Here is a 12,616-nt window from a genome sequence, read left to right as displayed (position 1 = left end):
TTTCCAAACTTTGAACCAATCAGTGGTTCCGTGTCCAGTTCTCACTGTTGCTTCTTGACCCGCATATAGGTTTCTCAAGAGACAAATAAGATGGTCTGGTATTCCCATCTCTTTAAGAACTTGCCACAATTTGTTGTGATCCACACAATCAAAGGCTTTAGCATAGTCAATGAAGCAGAAGTAGATGTTTTTCTGGAACTCCCTAGCTTTCTCCATGATCCAGCGTATGTTGGCAATTTGATCTCTAGTTCCTCTGCCTCTTCGAAATCCTGCCTGTACTTCTGGTAGTTCTCGATCCACATACTGCTGGAGTCTAGCTTGTAGGATTTTAAGCATAACTTTACTAGCATGTGAAATGAGTGCAATGGTGCGATAGTTTGAACATTCTTTGGCATTGCCTTTCTTTGGAATTGGAATGTAAACTGACCTTTTCCAATCCTGTGGCCACTGTTGAGTTTTCCAAATTTGCTGGCAAATTGAGTGTAGCACTTTTACTGCATCGTCTTTTAAGATTTTGAATAGCTCAGCTGGAATACTGTCACCTCCACTAGCTTTGTTGTTGCTCAGATTTTCTAAGGCCCATTTCACTTCACATTCTAGGATGTCTGGTTCGAGGTCAGTGACCATCTCATTGTGGTTATCTGGGATGTTAAGCTCATTCTTGTATAGTTCTTCTGTGTAGTTTTGCCATCTCTTCTTAATCTCTTCTGCCTCTGTTAGGTCCCTGCCATTTTGGTCCTTTATCATGCCCATCTTTGCATGAAACGTTCCCTTCATATCTCCAATTTTCTTGAAGAGATCTCTGGTCCTCCCTATTCTGTTGTTTTCTTCTATTTCTTTGCACTGTTCATTTAAGAAGGCATTCTTATCTCTTCTAGCTACTCTCTGGAATTCTGCATTCAATTGGGTGTATCTTTCTCTTTCTCCTTTGCCTTTCGCTTCCCTTCTTTCCTCAGCTATTTGCAAAGCTTCCTCAGACAGCCATTTTGCTTTCTTGCATTTCTTTTTCTTTGGGATGGTTTTAGTTGCTACCTCTTGTACAATGTTGCGAACTTCCATCCATAGTTCTTCAGGCACTCTGTCTATCAGATCTAATTCCTTAAATCTATTTGTCACCTCTACTGTATATTCATCAGGAATATGATTTAGTTCATACCTGAGTGGCCTAGTGCTTTTCCCTACTTTTTTTAAATTTAAGCCTAAATTTTGCAACGAGAAGCTCATGATCTGAGCCACAGTCAGCTCCTGGTCTTGTTTTTACTGACTGTATAGAGCTTCTCCATCTTTGGCTGCAGAGCACATAGTCAATCTGATTTCTATGTTGACCGTCTGGTGATGTCCATGTGTAGAGCCGTCTCTTGGGTTGTTGGAAAAGAGTGTTTGTTATGACCATCGTATTCTCTTGACAAAATTCTATCAGCCTGTGCCCTGCTTCATTTTGTACTCCAAGGCCAAACTTGCCTGTTATTCCGGTTATCTTTTGGCTTCCTACCTTAGCATTCCAATCCCCCATGATGATAAGGACATCATTTTTTGGTGTTAATTCTATAAGGTGCTGTAGGGCTTCATAGAACCGGTCAATTTCATCCTCTTCAGCACCAGTGGTTGGGGCATAGATTTGGACTATTGTGATATTGAATGGTTTGCCTTGGATTCGAATTGAGATCATTCTGTCATTTTGGGGATTGTATCCCAGTATTGCTTTTCCTATTCTTTTATTGACTATGAAGGCTACTCCATTTCTTCTGAGGGATTCTTGCCCACAGTAGTATACCTGATGGTCATCTGAGTTAAATTCACCCATTCCTGTCCATTTTAGTTCGCTGATTCCTAAGATGTCGATGTTCAGTCTTGTCATCTCTTTTTTGACTACGTCTAGCTTGCCTTGATTCATGGATCTTACATTCCAGGTTCCTATGGAGAAAAAATCTTTACAGCATCGGACTTTCCTTTCACCACCAGATATATCCACAGCTGAGCGTCCTTTCGGCTTTGGCCCAGTCGCTTCATTCTTTCTGGCACTACTAGTACTAGCCCTCTGCTCTTCCCCAGTAGCATATTGGACACCTTCCAACCTGAGGGGCTCATCTTCCAGCGTCATATATTTTTGCCTTTTAGTCCTGTCCATGGGGTTTTCATGGCAAAGATACTGGAGTGGTTTGCCATTTCCTTTTCCAGTGGATCACATTTTGTCAGAACTCTCTGCTATGACCTGTCCGTCTTGGGTGGCCCTGCACAGCATAGCTTATAGCTTCATTGAGTAACAGAAGCCCCTTCGCCATGACAAGGCAGTAATCCATAAAGGGGAATTCATTGTTAACCAGTCTATTTATTTTTTTATTTATCAAATTTTAAAATCTACCCTCACAAATGAGGCAGCAGCTCTTACATGGTTTATAATCCAATAATTGTAAGACTAAATAGAAGAATTCTGAAGTAAATAGGTGGAAACTTAATGAACTATTACTATTACAAGAAAATATAAAATTGAAGTATTACTAAGATCTAAAGAACTTCCTAACCAATTAAATCTCTGGTGTTTGTTTGTTTGTTTAAAGCATTTATATAGCCATCCCTCTTTCAGCAAACTCCAGGCAGCTTCCAAGCATTTCTTATCTACAGTATGAAAAAATTGTTTATCTCTGTGGCATCATTTACTTCTGTTGGTAAAGAATCAGACATATTGTTAAATAAAACTGATGTAATTTGTAAATTACTATTTTAACTTATATAGTAAATAGACAACAGATCCAGAAAGATAAAAAAATGTTTGAACAATACATTATTTACAAAGTGTATAGAGAAGTGACACAAAGCATCTGGGGAAGAGAGAATTCGCAAAACTTTCTCTGCTCTCCACTTCTTCTAGTGAGAATGTGGAAGCCTTCTGTTTTTGGGAATCTCTCATGGCTTGGTTTCACACAGATTAATCCATCAGGTGGGTTGTTTGATTCTCACTTAACATAATGTGTGGACCCAGGAACTATCCTTTGCAATTCATAATTTATGACTTTATGCAATGTGTAACATTGTAATCTGAGCATTTTTTTTAAATGAGTCTGTGGTTGGTAGATCTCTGGTTGGTGGATCCCATGAACCTGAAGTCTACCAAATTTTATCATAAACAAAGAGGGAAGATTTTTTGAATGCTGCTATTTCTAATCTAAAATAATTAGAGATGAGCAAAACCAGATCTTTCAGCCTGCTATCTTTGGAATTCAGCTTTAAGATGTAGAGACCAGTCATATGTTCAAGGAAAGAGCCAGTTTGGTCTAGTACTTAAGGCAGCAAACTAGAAACTGGAAGACCATAACTTCAAATCCTGGCTTAGCCATGAAAGCCACTAAGGAAAATAGGAGGAGGAAGGAGTATTAGATATTATACGTTCGCCACCTTGAGTTATAAATAATAAGTAAATAAAATAAATAAAAATAAATAAATAAATGTAAGGGAAACTGTTCCACTCCAATTGCAGGAAAAAAATTATCCAATTCCTTCCTATTAATCTCATATAGGAAACCGTAAACACTTTAGCCACCCACAATAGAATGCATTCAATGCAAATGGAAAAATATAATTTGAATGGATCCTCAATATGCTGTGACTCATACCCACAATAGCTTTTTACCATAAAGATTAATAGATTGCTAGAGCTTTCTTCTTGATTTCATTTAAGTGCAAACTTGAGAGAAAAGAATAGCAAGACTGCCTTGAAAGACTATCATTGTATGCCTTACTTACTTACTGTACCCTTTCGTACTAGTGCCAAATCAGAAACCAGCAAATATATCTCTGAAGAATTAGGCCTTTGAAAGGGCCCCATGATCTGTGTTCTTCTTTCATCCAGTGTTGCAATGTGCATCTTGCTTTGGGTGTCTGGTTGCATCTTCTGCCCACAAAATAGCCACTTGTCAAAATAAGTCAAAACTGTTCTGTCTTCTGCCCTTGGCTGCCTGTAGCTCACCTTGCAGCAGAACTGTTCTGCAGACATAGCCTCATCTTTTTTCTCCTTTCTATAAGGTGGAATTCATTTGACTTTGCTACATTTGGAGTAACAAATGAACGTTTAGTTTTTATTGACAATTTTGAAGAAGAAAAAAACTTGCACGTGAATGTCTTTTATTTAGTTACTTATCACGAAATTCTATCTTTAGATCAGAGTACTCCAAGCCATCTAGGTTTTTATTACTGCTTCCAACTGAGCAAAAGTTGTATTCCAAACTACTATTTAGATTCTAAGTATAGGTAATCCTCAACTTACAATTATTTGTTTAGTGAACGTTCAAAATTACAATGGCGCTGAAAAAAATTACTTAATAACAATTTTTCACCCGACCGTCACATGATCAACATTTGAGCACTTGGCAACTGGCATGTATTTATAACAGTTTATAACTACCTGTAATTCAGGATATCATATTTGGGGTTATTCTATTTTATCTTTCTAAGAATACTACCTGGCTAATGTAAACAAAATTATTATACAGGTAGTCCACTTACAACCACAACTGAGCACAAAAATTATGTTGCTAAGTGAGAAATTTGTTAAGTGAGCTTTGTCCCATTTTATAACTTTTCTTGCCACATTTGTTAAGTGAATCACTTCAGTTGTTAAGTTAGTAACAGTTGTTAAGTGAATCTGGCTTCCCCATTGACTTTGCTTGTTAGAAGGTTGCAAAAGGTGATCACATGACCCTGGGATGCTGCAAACATTATCAGTTGTCAAGCATCCAAATGTAGATCACGTGACCATGGGGACGCTGCAATGGTTGTAAGTGTGAAAAATAATCATAAGTCACTTTTTTCAGTGCCATTGTAACTTTGAACAGTCACTAAGCAAACTGTTGTAAGTTGAGGACTCCCTGTACTCCTATGAACGGTGAACTGAACACCAGTCTATCCATGTTTGTACCTATCACTGGAGAAACAATATGCTATGTTGAATCAAAGCTTATCCTAGCTGCAGGCAGGGAAACAGACGTTTAAAGTTCAAGATAACAGGAAGGATGAAAATAAATTTTAAGAAAATGATCATGGGCACTGATGTTAGTTTTTGTAATCCTATTAATAATAAAAGTGAAATACTTTTAAAATATTCCTACTTCCAGTTTCTTTTTGTTATGTTATAACACTAACATCTGCAAAAGTGGTTTGGCGTTCATTTAACTGTTTTGTTGATATATACAATGAGTGTATCAAATTTGGATGCAATGCCCATCTCCTGTCCTCTATGACTCACATAAAACACTGCAGAATGACAACTTAAAACTGCACTGTGCCGTTTTCCTTATTAGTGCTTGGCCAGTTCTTTGGAGAGATGCATTGGGAAATGGAGCAATAATTCTGTCAATGCCTGACTTTTGGGGGGGGGAGGGGAAGAGAGAGACACCCTACTGAGCCCAATTTTGTAGCTCTAACAATTATGCACAATAAACCTATTTGCATGTAGTCACAACACTGCACTGCATCAGCTCACAAGGCTTTATGTTTCAAGTTTGAACATGGAGGGGGGATGTTTTCTAGATTGTTATTCCTAATAAATTTAGACCCACATATTCTGAAAACATTCTATTTATAACTAATGAATAAATAACCAAAGGAATATACTGGATTAGAAGAGTCTCTGCATATATAGAAGTATGCTGCCAACATTTTTAGACCCAGCCTTGCCTGCTTGTATATTTCTGATGATTATGGTGATGATGATGATGATGATGATGATAATGGTTCATTTCTAAAACTGGATGAACCTATAAAAACTGGTAGGATTTAAATGGCTCCATAGCAGATAGTTCTGAAGTCCTGTCTTGAGGCTTTCTTTCTACTTACCCTGCATAACTTCCTTCCGGCCTGCTTTCCTTCAACCTCCCTCCCTGGAGTCCCCCTGGAGCTGGCTGTGATAGACTAGCCAGGAATCCCCCACTTCTGCCCCCAAAGCAGAAAGAAATCTTCCTCCCTCGGCCCCCAGGCAAGGGAGGAAGTCAGCCCCTAATTGTAATTGTGAACAATATGGCTATTCATTGTTTTGCAGTTCTGGGAAATACATTTAAGTTCAGCTTGCTCAATGATCTGGCGCTTGAGGAAGCCACAGCTGCCGCATATCTGTCCCATTCCACTGCCCCCAAATGCCGCAGTTCTCATTATAGGCAATTCGTCTTTTGACATATGGTCCTTCCATTATACTTGTGGCCCTGTTGCTAGGCAAGAATGTATATATACATATACATATACATATACATACGCATACACACTACACACACACACACACACACACACACACACACACACCCCAATCTGTTACATATATTCTTCTTTCATCAGCAGATCATCCCTCTTGAAAAGAAGTGAAAGGCAGCGCTTTGACTGCCCCACAGGGCAAAGCACAGCAAAGCACAGAGCTGGGAAAACTCTTTAAACAGCACCCTTTGTTTTAATAGTGCTAAACATTTGCAGTTGCTCTGCTCAGACTTCCTATGTGCATCTACAGGAAGAGTGTTCCCTCAGACCACCATCATCTGCTGGATTGGCCTCAAAACCATTCACATTCCTCTGTTTCACGGTGGGCTAAAGCACAGGATCTCAACAATCCCCCCCCCCTCAAATGATACTGATAGTATGGAGGGAGTTTAGGGCAGTTTTCTCCATCCTAGAACTCTTTAGGTGCACTGGGACTAAAACTACAAAAAATCCCTGCAATATCTAGAGGCAAGGGTGGTATTGATTATCCAGAAATGGATTACTGAGTGGAAGAACATGAGTCTTTCCAACAATTTCCTGGGAATAATATCTTTTCATCTAAAGAATTCAGATCTTTCACTTGGTGGAGGGCAAGATAGGGAGTTGGAGAGGGCTCAAGTAAACAGGAAAGAGAATACAAATAATTCTCAACTTACAAGCATTTGTTTAACAGCAATTCCAAGTTACAATGGCACTGAAAAAAGCGACTACCAGTTTTCACACTTATAATCATTACAGCATCCCCGCAGTCACATGATCAGGCACTTACAACCAGCATGTATATATGATGTGTGCAGCATCCCGGGATTACACGATCACCATTTATAACCTTATCAGCTGACTTCTGACAAGCAAAGTCAATGGGGGAAGCCAGATTCACTTAGTAACTGTAGTGATTCATTTAACAACCATGGCAAAAAGGCTGTAGAATTAGATGCAAGTCATTTAACAACCACCTTGCTTAGCAATGGAAATTCTGGTCCTAGTTATAGCTGTAAGTCAAAACAACCTGTAGACCGGGGTATCAAACTGCCGGCCCATCAGGAAATCGTGCCCGCCCCATTGCCGGCAACGGGGAAAAAGCTCCGATACGTCGTGCGATGTCATGTGACATCCCGAGTTTGACATGTCTGCTGTAGACCAATTCATACTTTGCCTACCCAACTATAATGTCCTCCAAAGCAACCTTAAGTCAACTCTAAGCTAGTCCGTGTTGCAAAGAGTTTGTATTTTCATTGCTGTTGTTTTCCCCTGAAAGAATATTGCAGGTAGAAAGTGACTGGAGAGTAGTTTCAATAATTACAATATTGAAACAAGTGTGCAAATATTTTCTGGGTAATGCTGAATAGTAAACATTTGTATCTTCTTAGGAATTGTAGTTTCCAAAATAAATATGGAAGGTTAACAAAATATTTTTTGGTAGGCAACATTATTATTTATATTCCTGATCTTATCTGGAATTCTATAAGCATGAAATAGGCATCCTCAGAAAATGGTGCACATGCCCAGTAACATAATGCTTACATTCTGGAAAGCAAACTGGGGGGATTGCCCAATCTCAGAATTGTGTCTTTTTTTCTGAGTAGGTGGGTTCATTGTCAAACACAGGTTGTCAACCAGTCATCATTTTTCTTTTCCAAGAATTATGTTAAGATGTATAGTCTCAGTACCACCCTTATAAATAAAAGCAATGTTTACAAAAGCATAGATCCTGTATTTTTTTATATAATGAAGATATATTTAAATGTAATAGTGAAATCTGGTGGGGTAGAGACCCTGGTTGGTATCAAGGGGGGGTGCCAATGAACATACTTTCTATCGCTGCTCCTAACCATATGGTAGGAGCAATTTGGAATTGTATCAGGAGATCTTTATTTCTGCAAGAGAAAATAGTATACTGTGCTCAGTACATTATGAACTGGAAATGTTTGGTGCATTTTGGGACTACTGTTTAAGTCCAGACTGAGCCATTAAGAAGACCCAACAGAATATCAATTTTTTTTATTTTTACTACCCTGTAATCCAGGGGTGTCAAACTGCCGGCCCATAGGCCAGTTTCATCATACTGAAGCCGCGCCCACCCGATTGCTGGCAATGCAAAAAGAGTTGTGATATGTCGCGACACGTCATGTGATGTGGCGAGTTTGACACCCATGCTATAATCCCTTAATTTGGAGTAGAGGTGAGACAACTGAATGGAGCGGAGCACTCAGTACATCCAAATGCTATACTTCAATGGTCACATACAATGGGCAGAATACAGAAAGGATACAGGGAAGATTCCATGACGGTAAACAGAAACATTGCTGCTCTTATTCATTTCACAGGATTAGTTTCCTCCATTTCTCCCTCTGACACATCCTTGCCTCCTGCTACTTCTTTCAGGCCTTCATCAGGTTCAGGGTGTTAATGTTATCTTTGCTTATCTGATGCTCCTTTTTCTTTACTCTCATGCATTTACATCGGGGCTGCAAACATCTTAATTTCCACTTGAAGCCAGCATGCACAACCCCAGAGAATGCAAGAGATGCTTAAATCTTTTTTACCTGAGGAAGCCCTTAGAAATTGTAGCTGAATAACAAACGCTTTAAGTTATTTTGAATCTTGTGCCAGAATTCATCTGAAAGTATTATTTCAGTTTTAAATCTCATCATTATTGTAAGTCATAAAGTCCCTCTATAATATTGGCATGGAACTGCATCTGAAGAACGGGGGGAAACTAAGAAGAAGCATATATATGGATCGGAACTTGAGGAAAAGTGGCAAAGCAATGTTGCAAACAGATTTTCAATTATTATACTTCATGATTAATAAGTGCTATAATATTCATTGATTTTGTTTTTTAGGAAAAGCACACAAATTCTTGCATAACATGGCTATTGTTTTCACATCACTGAAGTGGTATCCTTCATTTCTATGGCACATACTCTTTTAGGTTTAGGATGGTAAAAAAGACACTTATGGCCAAAAGACAAGAAGCTCTGGAGAATTTCAAGGTTTACATAAATATAACACACCATCAGAGGAGGAGATTTCTTTTAAAATGTGGGAGTAGGATAAATAAAACCAATAAGGACTAAGGAACAGGAAAGGAAAACACAGGGAAGTACACGGCACCTTCTGATGTCATTTCCAGCCATCCTTAACATGGGCAGGTAGCCTTGAAGTTGTGGTTTAGCAAAATCTGGAAGGATGTGTTGTGCACCCACCCTTGAGTGAATGAAGAGCCTCTGCGCTGCAATGCTGTAATGTTTAACTGCTGGCCATGCTAGTTGGGTCATTTTCAATAAAAATATATATGCTTTTTTGCTTGATTAGATTGATTAGACATGATACTGTGAGTACTAAAAGAGGCTAAAACTTTTTTAAAAACCAACACCAAAACCTAATCATTACTGTAATATTAAAAACAAACCAGGATGTTAAGTGGGTAAACAGACTTCAGATTCATGAAATGAATATTTTTTAATTTAAAGTCCACCAACTAGCAAAGGCTACCTGTTTACATAGTACTAAACCGGATGCATTCAGAATTAAAGAATTTTTAATGAAAGAATGTGAGTGCCAGAATTCACTTGAATTCACAGTGTTTTTTCATCCTTGGCCACATAACATTCCTCTTTCATTTAAATGGTTTTATTGATGTGGGAGAATATTCAGTGCTTCCAAAGATAAAGAGTTACAGGTAAATAAATTCTTGCAAATCACAGAGAGATCTACCTATAAAACTCAACTTGCTCCCTGTTTACCTTTACATGTAAGTGCCATTTATTATTATTTCCCTATTGTTTGCCTTGGAATTAAGAGGGAGAACTTGTTCAAAATGAAGGATATTATTTATCCATATTCTGTTTGTAAACTATAGAACATTCTTCTGTTAAAAGAAACTAGATTTATTAGTTCTGTTGTTTCAGAGGAAACTTAAGGTTCTCCAGATGTGGCTGGACTGCAACTCCCAGCATCCCTCACAATTTATTGATTATACACAGCTAAGAATTGCAACTTGAGGATCTTAAGCCTTCTATTTCCGATCTATATTCCCTGTTTCTGAGGTAATCTTGTGAGAAGGGGGGAAAGGGTGTATACATGTTGAAAACTGGTTTGGCATCTCTATCCTCCTCTTCCTCCTCCTCTCCCCTCCCCCCAACAATTGGAGATGAAATTGTTTCCTCAGCTTTTCTTCCTAAATCAGTTTGACTGTTCTTGGCAACCTCTGTCCTTCTGCACTGCTGGTGGGGATTCCCTCTTCAATTCCTCCTCTGGGCTGTTCCAGTCATCCTGCTTTGTGCAGATGCGATGATGCCTTCCTCTGCATCTGTCTCACTGTTAATTATATTACCAGACAAGTCTACAGCCTGAAGAAACAAACTGTTCATATTCTTTAACCCAGCAGCACCTAAAAGTCATTTCCTTCAGTTCCTCTCTTCTAGCAACAAAAAGCTTGGACAGATAACAGACAACTGTTCGATTCCCACACCCCCCTTTTTTTTGGCATGCATTTTACTCATTTTCAGAGAGCAAAACATCAGCTTCTGAACATATTCTTCTCTTTTCCCTGGACATGGAGAAATTCAATCTCCAGGATGTTGAATTTCCCAAAGGTCTCCAGATGGGGGAGAAAAGCATGCAGATAAAGTGATTACCATATGCAAATGACAGGTAACAAACACATCAGCTATGAGAAATCTGCTGATTTTACAAAGAACTGTTTTCTGTATAATTACATATGGAAGGAAACAGCATAAAGAGTTCAACCAGAAGCAATGCAAAGAGGACATAGCCCAATTATATGAGTAAAGCAGAACTTAAATACTTTATTGCCTGAAGTTTGATATTATTGTCTTTAGGACAAAGGATTTAGTACTGTATATCAATCATTCATTCAGAAGAATTGCTTGATGTGCTTACTTATCCTGATATTTCATAATCCTGAAGCTAAGCCCAGAATTTTTGTTAACAAGCACATTGCAAAAACCCTACACCTATTTCCACTCAACCATGAATTCTCCATAATCTCAAACACACTCTCTTGGGGCTGAGTCCCACTGAAGTCAGGGAAAGTTATTTCTGAGTAGAATGTTTGATTTCGGGAGACTACATAAACAACAAATACTATTTGCCACTGTCTTCTTCCAGGATATATATTTTTTTCAATTTTCCAGCTACCCTGCTGTTCTCTGCTGGTGGATTCCCATCCACGTACAAATCATGAAGACCTCAACTCAATGGAATTAAAGCAAATAGTTAATACAGGCTTCAGAGGCTCTCTTCTCTTGTTCCTTAATGCCATCTCCCTGTATTGCAGCTTGCACCTGGTTTTATTTGTGTTTGCTTAAATTCAAGAAAACAGCTCCATGCATATGGCCATGGAAGCTGAGGTCTGGGAAGGAGAGGAAGCCAGCATACCTGACCCTGTCTTTGGTCCAATTAATGCCTGACAGTCATGGGAGAAGGGAGAGATGTTGATCTTTCAAAACGTTTAGCTTCTAAAACTTTCTATATTTATCTTTTATACCAGTCAATCTTTTGCCAGGAGACAAAAGAAGGCTGCAATAGCTAGACATGATGCAGGATGGATGAGGTTGTCATATTTCTGGATTTGACTGGAATTGTTCATGTTTGTACTGGGAGGAAAAGATGTTTCAAGGCTACTACTTACCTATATTTAATTTCTGTATTTCTCTTTTCAACTTGCGTAGGCACATGCACAAGCACTTACAGGCATGCACATTTTTGTGTGAATTCTTCCTCTCCAGTTTTTTGAGCAGTTTCTGAAGTAATTCCATCTTATATTTTGCAATTCAAGTTTTTGTGCATCACAAGTTTGCTGGCCTTTAGGTGCCATGAGTTTTTTTTTTAATTAAGAAGAGCACTTCTTGATCTTCTTCAGCTCCATTTCTACCTTGTTGCTTATCAGAAAGTATAAAAAGTTAAGTCCTGAGCAAGTTGGATGCAAAAACATTGTATAAGGAAACTCTTACCAGACAGCTCTATACAGGTAGTCCTCAACTAATGACAATTGTTAAGTGAGCTATTTGTTAAGTGAGTTTTGCCCCATTTTACAACTTTGCTTGCCACAGTTGTTAAGTTAGTAAGTTAGTAAGCTGGTTGTTAAATGAATCTGGCTTTCCCACTGACTTTGCTTGTGAGGTCACAAAAGAGATCACATGACCTTGGGATCACATGACCTTGGGACACAGCAATGGTCATAAATATGAACCGGTTGCCAAGCATTTGGATTTTGATTGCATGATCATGGAGATGCTGCAAAGGTTGTAACTGTGAAAAATGGTCATAAGTTACATTTTTCACTGCTGTTGTAACTTTGAATGGTCTTGTAAGTCAAGGACTATCTGTACAGTTCTACCCCAAAATTTGC

Source organism: Crotalus tigris, unplaced genomic scaffold, assembly GCF_016545835.1.
Source record: "Crotalus tigris isolate CLP2741 ecotype Arizona unplaced genomic scaffold, ASM1654583v1 scf7180000017831.1706817, whole genome shotgun sequence".
Classification (NCBI taxonomy): Eukaryota; Metazoa; Chordata; class Lepidosauria; order Squamata; family Viperidae; genus Crotalus; species Crotalus tigris.
Note: the sequence above shows the minus strand (reverse complement) of the source record.